Source organism: Cervus canadensis, chromosome 27 (genome assembly GCF_019320065.1).
Source record: "Cervus canadensis isolate Bull #8, Minnesota chromosome 27, ASM1932006v1, whole genome shotgun sequence".
Lineage (NCBI taxonomy): Eukaryota > Metazoa > Chordata > Mammalia > Artiodactyla > Cervidae > Cervus > Cervus canadensis.
Window position 1 is genome coordinate 22,886,637 of NC_057412.1, and position 9,976 is coordinate 22,896,612.

Genomic DNA, 9,976 nt, shown 5'->3' on the forward strand with positions numbered 1-9,976 from the left:
ATCTACTGTGGAAAATTACCGGATTACATAATAGTAGTAATACATAAATATTGGAATTGAAGTAGAAAATCAGGCCAGGCAAAATGCTATTCTGGCTGTTTCTGCAAGTCTAGTCTTGGTTCCAAGGCTCTGGGACTTAAAGCCAAGGAAAGGTAGATTCCTTAAAGTCATCTTACTTGACAGTGATGAGTATTTTGTTGTGTATATTTTAATGACAACTTTAAAACTGCTTTTTATAAATTTTCTAATAACTAATGAAACAGTTAAAATCTAGTATGAGAATTCAAATTATCTGAATGAGACTTTCTAATAAGCTATGTAAAACTATGGGCTTTCCTGAGAGCTCAGTGGTAAAGAATCTGCCTGCAATGCATGTGACCCAGGTTTGACCTCTGAGTCAGGAAGACCCCCTGGAGAAGGCAATGTCTAACCACTCCAGTACTCTTGTCTGGAGAACTCCATGGACAGAGAAGCCTGGAGGGCTACAGTCCATGGGGTCACAAAGAGTCAGACAAGATCCAGCAACTAACACTTTCACTTTTCAAAATTATAAACCTTGAGAAGATTCCATCAAGGAATCTGAAGAACTGAGTACATGAATTTCCGACTCTCTGAAAATGTATGTGATGATAAATATTTGGGTGTTAAGCTGCTGAGTTTTGGGGTCAGTTGTTATACAACAGATAACTAATACAGATTTTTCTACCAGGTGTGTGTTGCTAGGCAAGGATCACCTAAAACTGTGGGAGTGGCTTGGAAACTGAGAAGTAGACAGAAGCTAAGAGGACCTTGGAGACTGTTACCAGAGATTTAAATATCTCATGGAACTTTGAAGAGGCTGCCAGTGTCAAGGGATGAGTATCTTATGGGAAACCGGTGAAAAGGGAACTTTAATTATCTAGGGACAGAAAGTTTAAGCAACACTGTTGCTTCCTAATAGAGTAGAAAGTAGAACTATATCTGAGGAACTGGGTAATTTAGATCAGGAGAACTGCACACAGAATGATGAAGATACTGCCTGCTATAAGTTCTTGAACTTATAAAAATGCAAGAAGAAAAGTATAAGCTAAAGAAAAGAGTTCTAAACATGAAAGGAATGAGAGTTATTGGTTACAAATGCTCACAGCCTTTCCAGTTGATGCTAAAATTAAGAAATGACTTCCTAGCAAGGAGCAAATTCAGTCACTGTCAGAAAAAAACTAAGATGAAGTTGAGGATATGCTTGTTAAATCCATTGATAAGATCATGGAAAGACATCAGGTCAAATTCCAGAGTACAGTCATATCTTCATTATGTGAAGGGGACAGGTTTCAGGATGCCTTCGGATGCCAGAATCTGGGGATGCTTCAGTTCCTTATGTAAGATGGTGCAATACTTGTACTGTTCTGCCCGTAGTCCGAGTCCCCAGTGGGGAAAGAAGACTCCTCGAAACAATGCAACTTGCAATAGGGGAATTTATTACTGACTCGAGCCAGGGCCTCCCGCCCTCACCAAGTGTGTGAGGACGAAAGGCCCCGAGCCCCAGTTCTCTCCGGTATTTATTAGGTCAAAAAAAGCAGCAGGTAGTTGGCGCAAGCGGATTGGTTACACAGTAGGTAGTTGGCGCAAGCGGATTGGTTACACAGTTGCAAGGTAATTTTTGTTGGCCCAACGTGGGGCTTTCAGCTTTCCCCTGATAGGTTCCCTTTTTTCTTGCTAGGCATATATTGATTGGCTAGCTCCAGGAGGCCTGATAATTATGTTACCCTGGGAAACCAGGCCTACTCTTAATCTAGGCTGCCTGTCATGGCGTTAGCCGTGACAGCCTCACAGTACATAACCCGTTCACATCATCTACATAACCCGTTCACATCATCCCACATACTTCAAACCATTGCCAGATTGCTTATAATATCTTATAAAATGTAAATGCTAAGTAAATGTTGTCATTGTGTGGAAAATGCAAGTTTTGCTTTTTTGGAACTTTCTGGTTTTTTTTAAAATATTTTTTTCTGTGGTTGATTGAATCCATGGAGGGCCAGCTGTGCTGTTGTGTCCAATGAAAGATTCTCTGAGGGTGTTAAAAATAAGACTCACAAATCCCTTCTGTCAAAAATAGACCCTTTAAGAAGTTAAGGGAGTTGTCCCCTCAGCTATTTTAACAGGATTCAAAGACAGAGATGGAATTATCTCAAAGCATTGTGTGACTGTGGCTTTTGTTTAATGGAATAAACCTTAATATGATTTAAGGAAACCAAAATATTTTTAAAGAAAATTATATTTGAAGAATTGCAGAAAGCTTGACCCAAGGGACGGAGAGTAGAAAACGAAAGTCTTTGAATTTCCAAACTTCTGCAAGCAGGAAGCAGCTGCAAACACACATTTCCTTTTGTGAAAAAAAATGATAACAGTGCAGACCAACATACCGGAGCGTGGAGGCCAGAACCATGGTAAGTCATTTGCAAATAGGAACTGAACTGAGTCTTAATTGAGGAACTTTCACCAGGTTCCTGGATGGATTTCAGAGCTGTCGTGGGTCAGGATGTGTGTCTCCTGTCTTCCTTTTTGGAACAGGAATTCCTGTAGCAGTTCTCCTTGCCTGTCCCAACAATGTATGTCGGCTGTGTGTGTGGGTGGGGGTGAGGCGGTGGGGGACAGATCACTTGACTCTAGTTCACAGGACACCAGGTTGAGAGGATCTGGACTCAAGGAGCTTTCCTTTAGGAATTACAAACAAATAGACTCACCGGCATGTGGACCTGATTGGACAATAAGATTCAGGAATCACAATGAAGGTAGAATGAGGTCAGATTTCATGGTCCTTGGGAGCGGTCGAGAATATTTTTGCATGTAGGACAGATAGGAATTATTGGTAGAGAGGGCAGACAGCCTCCCAAAGAGTCCCCATGTCCTGGAATGCAGATTTTATTGTAGTCCCTTCCCATATTGTAACAGAGTTAGGCTCTGTGACTAATTTATTAGATAATGATATTTCAAGGCTTCACTGGTGGCTCACTGGTAAAGAATCCTGCTAATGCAGGACATGTGGATTTGATCCCTGGTGTGGGAAGATTACCCAGAGAAGGAAATGGCAACCCACTTCAGTATTTGTGCCTGGAGAATCCCATGGCCAGAGGAGCCTGATGGTCTATAGCCCATGGGGTTACAAAGAGTTGGACATGACTTAGTGACTGAGCTCAAATATGAGAGTGCTACTTCCTATCTAACAGAGATTACAAAAGATACTATGACTTTCATCTTGATGCTCCCCTCCCCATCTTCAATCCTTACCTTGGATCACTTTTCTGGGGAAATCAACTGTCACATTACGAGCAGCATAACAGAAAGACCCATGTGTTAAGGAACAAAGGCCAGTAAAAAACTGAGGGCTACCATCAACAGCTGCATGAATGCCCTTGAAAATGGATTCTCCAGTCTCAAGCAAGTTTTCTGCAGACTTCAGCCTATGCCTCAACTGTAACCTCCCAAAAGAACCTGAATCAGAACCATCCAGTTAAACCCCTCCCTGATTCCTGACCCTCAGGAATTGTGTGATTAAATAAATAATCCTTGTTTTAAGCTGCCAGGTTTGAGGATAATCGGTTATCTCTCTCTCTCTCTTTTTTTTTTCATTTATTTTTATTAGTTGGAGGCTAATTACTTTACAATGTTGTAGTGGTTTTTGTCATACATTGACATGAATCAGCCATGGATTTACATGAATTCCCCATCCCGATCCCCCCTCCCTCCTCCCTCTCCACCCGATTCCCCTGGGTCTTCCCAGTGCACCAGGCCCGAGCACTTGTCTCATGCATCCAGCCTGGGCTGGTGATCTGTTTCACCCTAGATAATGTACATGTTTCAATGCTGTTCCCTCGAAACATCCACCCTTGCCTTCTCCCACAGATTCCAAAATTCTGTTCTGTACATCTGTGTCTCTTTTTCTGTTTTGCATATAAGGTATGGTTACCATCTTTCTAAATTCCATATATATGCGTTAGTATGCTGTATTGGTCTTTATCTTTCTGGCTTACTTCACTCTGTATAATGGGCTCCAGTTTCATCCATCTCATTAGAACTGATTCAAATGAATTCTTTTTAATGGCTGAGTAATATTCCATGGTGTATATGTACCACAGCTTCCTTATCCATTCATCTGCTGATGGGCATCTAGGTTGCTTCCATGTCCTGGCTATTATAAATAGTGCTGCAATGAACATTGGAGTGCATGGTTATCTCTTTTGTTTGGCTTCCTGGGTGGCTCAGTTGGTAAAGAGTCTTCCTGCAGTGTGGGAGACCCGAGTCTGATCCCTGGGTCAGAAAGATCCCCTAGAGAAGGAAATGGCAACCCACTCCAGTATTCTTGCCTGGAGAATTCCATGGACAGAGGAGCCTAGTAGGTTACAGTCCATGGGGTCACAAAGAGTTAGACAGGACTGAGAGACTAACTTTCAATTTGTTATATAGCAGCAAACCACTCATACAACCATTCATGTATCTATTGATGTTTTCTAGGTCTCCTACTTTGTATTAGCTGTCAAAGATAGTAATGAAACATAATATCTAGTCTCTGTACCAGTCAGGACTCAATGTTGAACATAGAAATCACTGTAAGAATTATTAACTGGAAAAGTTTTTTAAAAAGGGAAATAGATGCTTAGAAATATTGAAAAATTTCAAAGACATGGTCAAGGCAGGGCCTTTAGGAATGTTGATCTAAAACAAATAGATTGCCAGTTATTTCTCCAGCAAAAATGGGTTTATTAAGGATCAGCAAAGAATTGCAATTTAGTATTTGCACATGGTGAGCTACATGCACAATTCCATACAGGAGGACAGGGGAAATCTTTTAAAGGCGAGAAGAGGAAGTTGGGAGAGATAAAGTAAACATAATTCCCTGGAAGAACTGAAAATTCCAAGTAAAAAGGCTTTCTGTTGGCTGAACTGTGATAGTCTCGTTAGCGGAGCTCTTACCGGGCAAGAGCTCGGGTCTTTCTACTTCCTGTCAAGCTCTACTATCAGATTAGGGTATGAGAGCTCCTTCTTTACTGCCTCCCAGCTATATTTTAATTGAAATTTCTGTTCGTTAATTTTTACTGGAGCCATTGGTCATCACTATTGTCAGGAGTTCAAAAACACATCCCTGTAGCTGAACAAGGCAGAAGGGGTGAAAAAGCCACCTTGGTAATAGCTGCACCTACTGATGCATGTGTCTGATAAGGTGGAGAAAGGACCCAAGAATATTACTGCAGAAAAACAGCCCATGGCTATAGTGTTGCTCATCAGCATAAACAAAGAGGGGCAAGAGAATGCTTCTGTCTCACTTCCTATCCTCCAGTTCACCTCAAAGTAAATCTAATTGGTGGAACCTGATTCTCTTCTGGAATCTTATTTTGGCTAGGAAGTCTAGGAATGTTTTTAGGCTTCTAATTTCTTCAACTTGAAAGGAGGTGGAACAGAGGTTGAGAGAACCAATTCTTATTCTTCCCCATAGTCTGTGCTCACAAGGGGTTTACAATGACAAGATTAACATAATGTGACAAGATTAGAGATGGGGAATGTGCTAAATGGAGTGTTACAGCTTAAGTGCAATAGAAGATCTGAGAGCAAGGGGATTAGAGTGCAGTGGAGAATTCAGAGAATGAAACTTCATGGAAGAACTTGGCTTTAAAGGATAGTAGGAATTGAACAAACACAGAAAACGTATTTAATGCAGATGGATGGCAAGAGTGAAGGCCTGGATTAAGGCAGATAACAGCAGATAGTTTGATTCTTGCAAAAAATAAATAATAAAAGGTGGTGATAACAGGACTTTGAAATATAAAGGGCTTTAAAAATTAAAGCTTAAATATATTGCATGTGGATATACATGTATTGAATGTCCATAACACCTTTATATAATTGTGTAAAATACTGGATGTCATTGAGCAAATCTGTGTCTTTGCCAGATGATGATGGATCTAGAGAATGGATCTATAGAAACACAGTATACGTGTCCACAGAGATAGCAACATTTCCTTCCCCCTAAATTTGTCATATTTGTGCAGTCACTGTGATGGTCCTCAGCCTTGTATCAATTCCCTTATTATGAAAAGAAGCTTTCCCTGAGTCTCCTACCTCTTGATGCTTTCTTCCCTACTGAGGGGCTATACTTGTCTTCATATCTTACTAGCTACTGCCAGTGGTCTTCTCAATGGACAATTTGGGCAGTGTCACGTGGATCTGTCTAATTTTGAATAGTCCATATACCAGAAATTGCCTGCTACTCTGCCTCCTCATTTAGATCACATCTCCATCCATTTGATATATTAATAATATTGAGCAGGTGTTATATATATTTTGGGAGAGGAACTAGATGCTTTCTAAATAACATTTTAAGTCCAAATATGTTTTTTTCCCCCTATTTTGTAGTTGAGGAACAAATGAGATTGATTTATTTAACTGCATAGCCTATAGGCCTGGGGGATCCCTATGGACAGAGGAGCCTGGCGGACTACAGTCCCTGGGGTCACAAAGAGTCGGACACGACTGAGCGAGCAGCAGCAGCAGAGCCTATAGTCTTTCCACGGTATCACAAATATCAAACAAAAAATATTTCCTTTAAAGTATCTTAGATTTCAGCTTGCAAAATGCTGATGTTCATTATCTCAGCTGATCCTCAGAATAAGCCTGCAAATGAGAATAGTGGAGAATTACCCTTCTTGTTTTTGTAGATTGGAGAAGCACTAACTTCTAAGTCACACACCTTAACAAGTTGAATGTTTGATAACCATTATTACATTTTGATAAAGTCTAGGATAAAGAAAAATTTTATTCCATATACATTAGATAGATGGATGGGCTTACTTGGTGGCTCAGCTGGTAAAGAATCCATCTGCAATGCAGGAGACCTAGGTTCAATTCCTGGGTTGGAAAGATCCTCTGGAGAAGAAATAGGCTACCCACTCCAGTATTCTTGGGCTTCCCTGATGGCTCAGATGGTAAAGAATCTGCCTGCAATGTGGGAGACCTAGGTTCAATCCCTAGGTTGGGAAGATCCCCTGGAGAAGGAAATGACTGACTACCCACTCCAGTATTCTTGCCTGGAGAATTCCATGGACAGAGGAGCCTGGCGGGCTAGAGTCCTTGGGGTCAGAAAGAGTCAGACAAGACTGAGTGACTAAGTACACAGATAGATGGATACATAGCTAAATTGATAGGTAAATGAATTGGTGCATTTAATGATTTGAAGTTTAGAGAATTGAAAATCTGGAAACTTTATAGTATCACAGGGAACATTTTTTCGTGTTACAGTAGAAGCATAAACTATAGTTACGATAAAACTTTTTCATATGTAGTTGATTGACCTTGATGGCAATTATTCATGACCCCCACCTGAGCATAAATGTCATACCGCACATTTTAGACAAGGGAAGAAAATCAGACATTAGTCACCTTTCTGGGTCTCTAGCCAATCTTTAATGTCCTTTGTTAAGGAATACATAATTTTCAACAGTGGAAGAGTCAAAAGAAACTTGTTGGTATCTATTTTGCCCAGTTGACTTTCTATTGCTAAATAACCCAGAAAGGTGTTCTTCAGCCACCTTATACATATATGTTTATATTATGGTGAAAGATGAGTTTTCTATTGAGGTTTACTATACATGTAGATAGCTGTTTTTGAAAGTGCTAATACAAGAGGTAACCTCAGAAAATAAAGCTTAACCTCAAATTTTTAAGAAATGAAATTTTAGTTATTTGTAAGGATGTGGGAAAGAATTATAACTTCAGAATGACCTTCAGTTCTCAAATTTCATCTTTCAGCAATTAGACTCTATAACCAGCCTGCCCTTTCTTAATCAAGAAACAAAAATTTATGCCTATGTAGCATCAAAAATTCCTTGGTTATAATCAAGAGGAACATAAAGGAGAACATTTTCATTAGTGCATGTCATGAACATTGTAGAAAAAAGAATTATAACCTACCCCAGTCCAATTCATCTTCCCTGAGGAGCCGTTTAAAGCAAAAAAAAAAAAAAAGAAGAAGAAGAAGAAGATAAAAAAATAAAGAAAAATCCTTAATCCTTAGTTTTTCAGTTATTCCAACTCCTTGAAATAAGTTTTGAAGTTACACAAGAAAGTTTTCAAGGAATAGCATAGTCTGCTTGATCTCAGTTGGAGCCATGTAAAAAAAAAAAAAAACCCTCTAAGTTAGAGACTAATGACTTTACATTAGGAATAATGCATTCAATTCTAAAATGAGCGCTATTGATTGAAATCCAAGAGATAGATGTGAGTTTTAAGGTGGTGGGAGGAGAGTTAATACATTTTTCCATATATTTAATTAATCATGGTCATTACAGGATGAAGAATTAAATATAATGCATCATTATGTACTCAGATGCTCAGTCGTGTCTGACTCTTTGCAACCTCATGGACTGTAGCCTGCCAGGCTCCACTGTCCATGGAATTCTCCAGGTAAGAATACTGGAGTGGGTTGCCATGCCCTTCTCTGGGGGATCTTCCCAACCCAGGGATCAAATCTGCGTCCCTTACATCTCCTGCATTGGCAGGTGGATAATTGCTAGCACCATTATTCTGGGCCTTGTGAACACTTTATAATTACATGAAATTTATATGAAAATTCAAATGTTTCATTTTCAAATCCCAGGGAAAGATCTTCTATGCCTCTATTGTTGCTGTGAGAAGAAAATTTTCAGCCAGTTCCTGGTTCCAGAAAGACGATGAGAGACATGAAGAGCACAACCTCCCTAGTTAAGCTGCCCTAAGAATGCAGTAAAGAACAGAGAACTCTCCCAGAGAAGAAAACTGCAGATTGGCCATTCCAACCGAACCAGCTAAATTCAGCCTAGATGAAGGCTGAGATCTTTACAATGTGAGCTGAAAGGACAACGTTTGTTTCTAGTGGAGGGGTGATGTGTTATGCTGCAATTGATAACTTTTACAAAGTTGTATGCAGATAACAAAATAAAACACAATACATGACAGAAATTTACAGAAGTGTTGAAGTAGTTTTGCTATCCTTGTGTAAGAAAAGTTTAACACTAATGTTAAGAAGCAGGAGAGAGACCAAGATAGTGACATTTGTTGTTGCTTAGTTGCTAAGTTGGGTCATGTCTGACTCTTTGCAGCCCCATGGACTGCAGCATGCCAGGCTCCTCAATCCTCCACTATCTCCTGGAGTATGCTCAAATTCTTGTCTGTTGAGTCACGGATGCTATCTAACCATCTCATCCTCTGCCACCCTCTCTCCTTTTGCCTTCAATCTTTCCCGGCATCAGGGTCTTTTCCAATGAGTCAACTCTTTGCATCAGGTGGCCAATGTATTAGAGCTTCAGCTTCAACCACAGTCCTTCTGATAAATAATTCAGGGTTGATATCTTTTAGGACTGATTGGTTTGATCTCCTTGCAGTCTAAGGGACTCTCAAGAGTTTTCTCCAACATCCCAGTTCACAAGCATCAAGATTGTGACATAGGAATCTCCTAAACTTTTCTTTTCCATGGGTACACTGAATGTACAGTTACACATGGAACAGTCATTTGGAACGAAATCCCCAGACTAGCTGAGTGGCTCCTACATATCAGGGAAATGAGAAAATAGCCACATTGAAATGGATACAAAAGGCTGAGACATATCCTCAGAATCAGTTGATCTAGTTGATCGGAATATAACTTGTGTGACTGGATTTACTCATCTCAAAAGAGAAGAAAAAGGGAAGGAAGGGCACTGGCCCAAATATAACATAATGACCTTCACATATACTCCTGAGTGGACACCTATCAAGAGCAGGTATTCCTGACTGGCTCTTTCACTCTCTTTGTAAGCAGTGCTGGGAGAGATGCGATTATTGGCCTGACTAACATTGTACTGGACCTATGGAGAATTCAGATGCTCCACTAGGGATTGGCAAACTATAGCCCATGATCCACACTAGCTCACTGCTTGTTTTTTATGAATAAAATTTTATTATTAATAGAACATAGACTTTATTCATT

At 40.0% G+C, this 9,976-nt stretch overlaps 1 long non-coding RNA gene across 1 annotated transcript; it reads left to right on the forward strand.

The window, feature by feature from the left end:
- The first annotated feature begins 2,175 nt into the window (after window positions 1–2,175).
- LOC122428804 lies at window positions 2,176–9,417 on the forward strand. Its single transcript, XR_006265822.1, has 3 exons — window positions 2,176–2,429; window positions 8,322–8,436; window positions 8,630–9,417. It is a non-coding gene; the product is annotated as an uncharacterized LOC122428804 (long non-coding RNA).
- The last annotated feature ends 559 nt before the right edge of the window (window positions 9,418–9,976 follow it).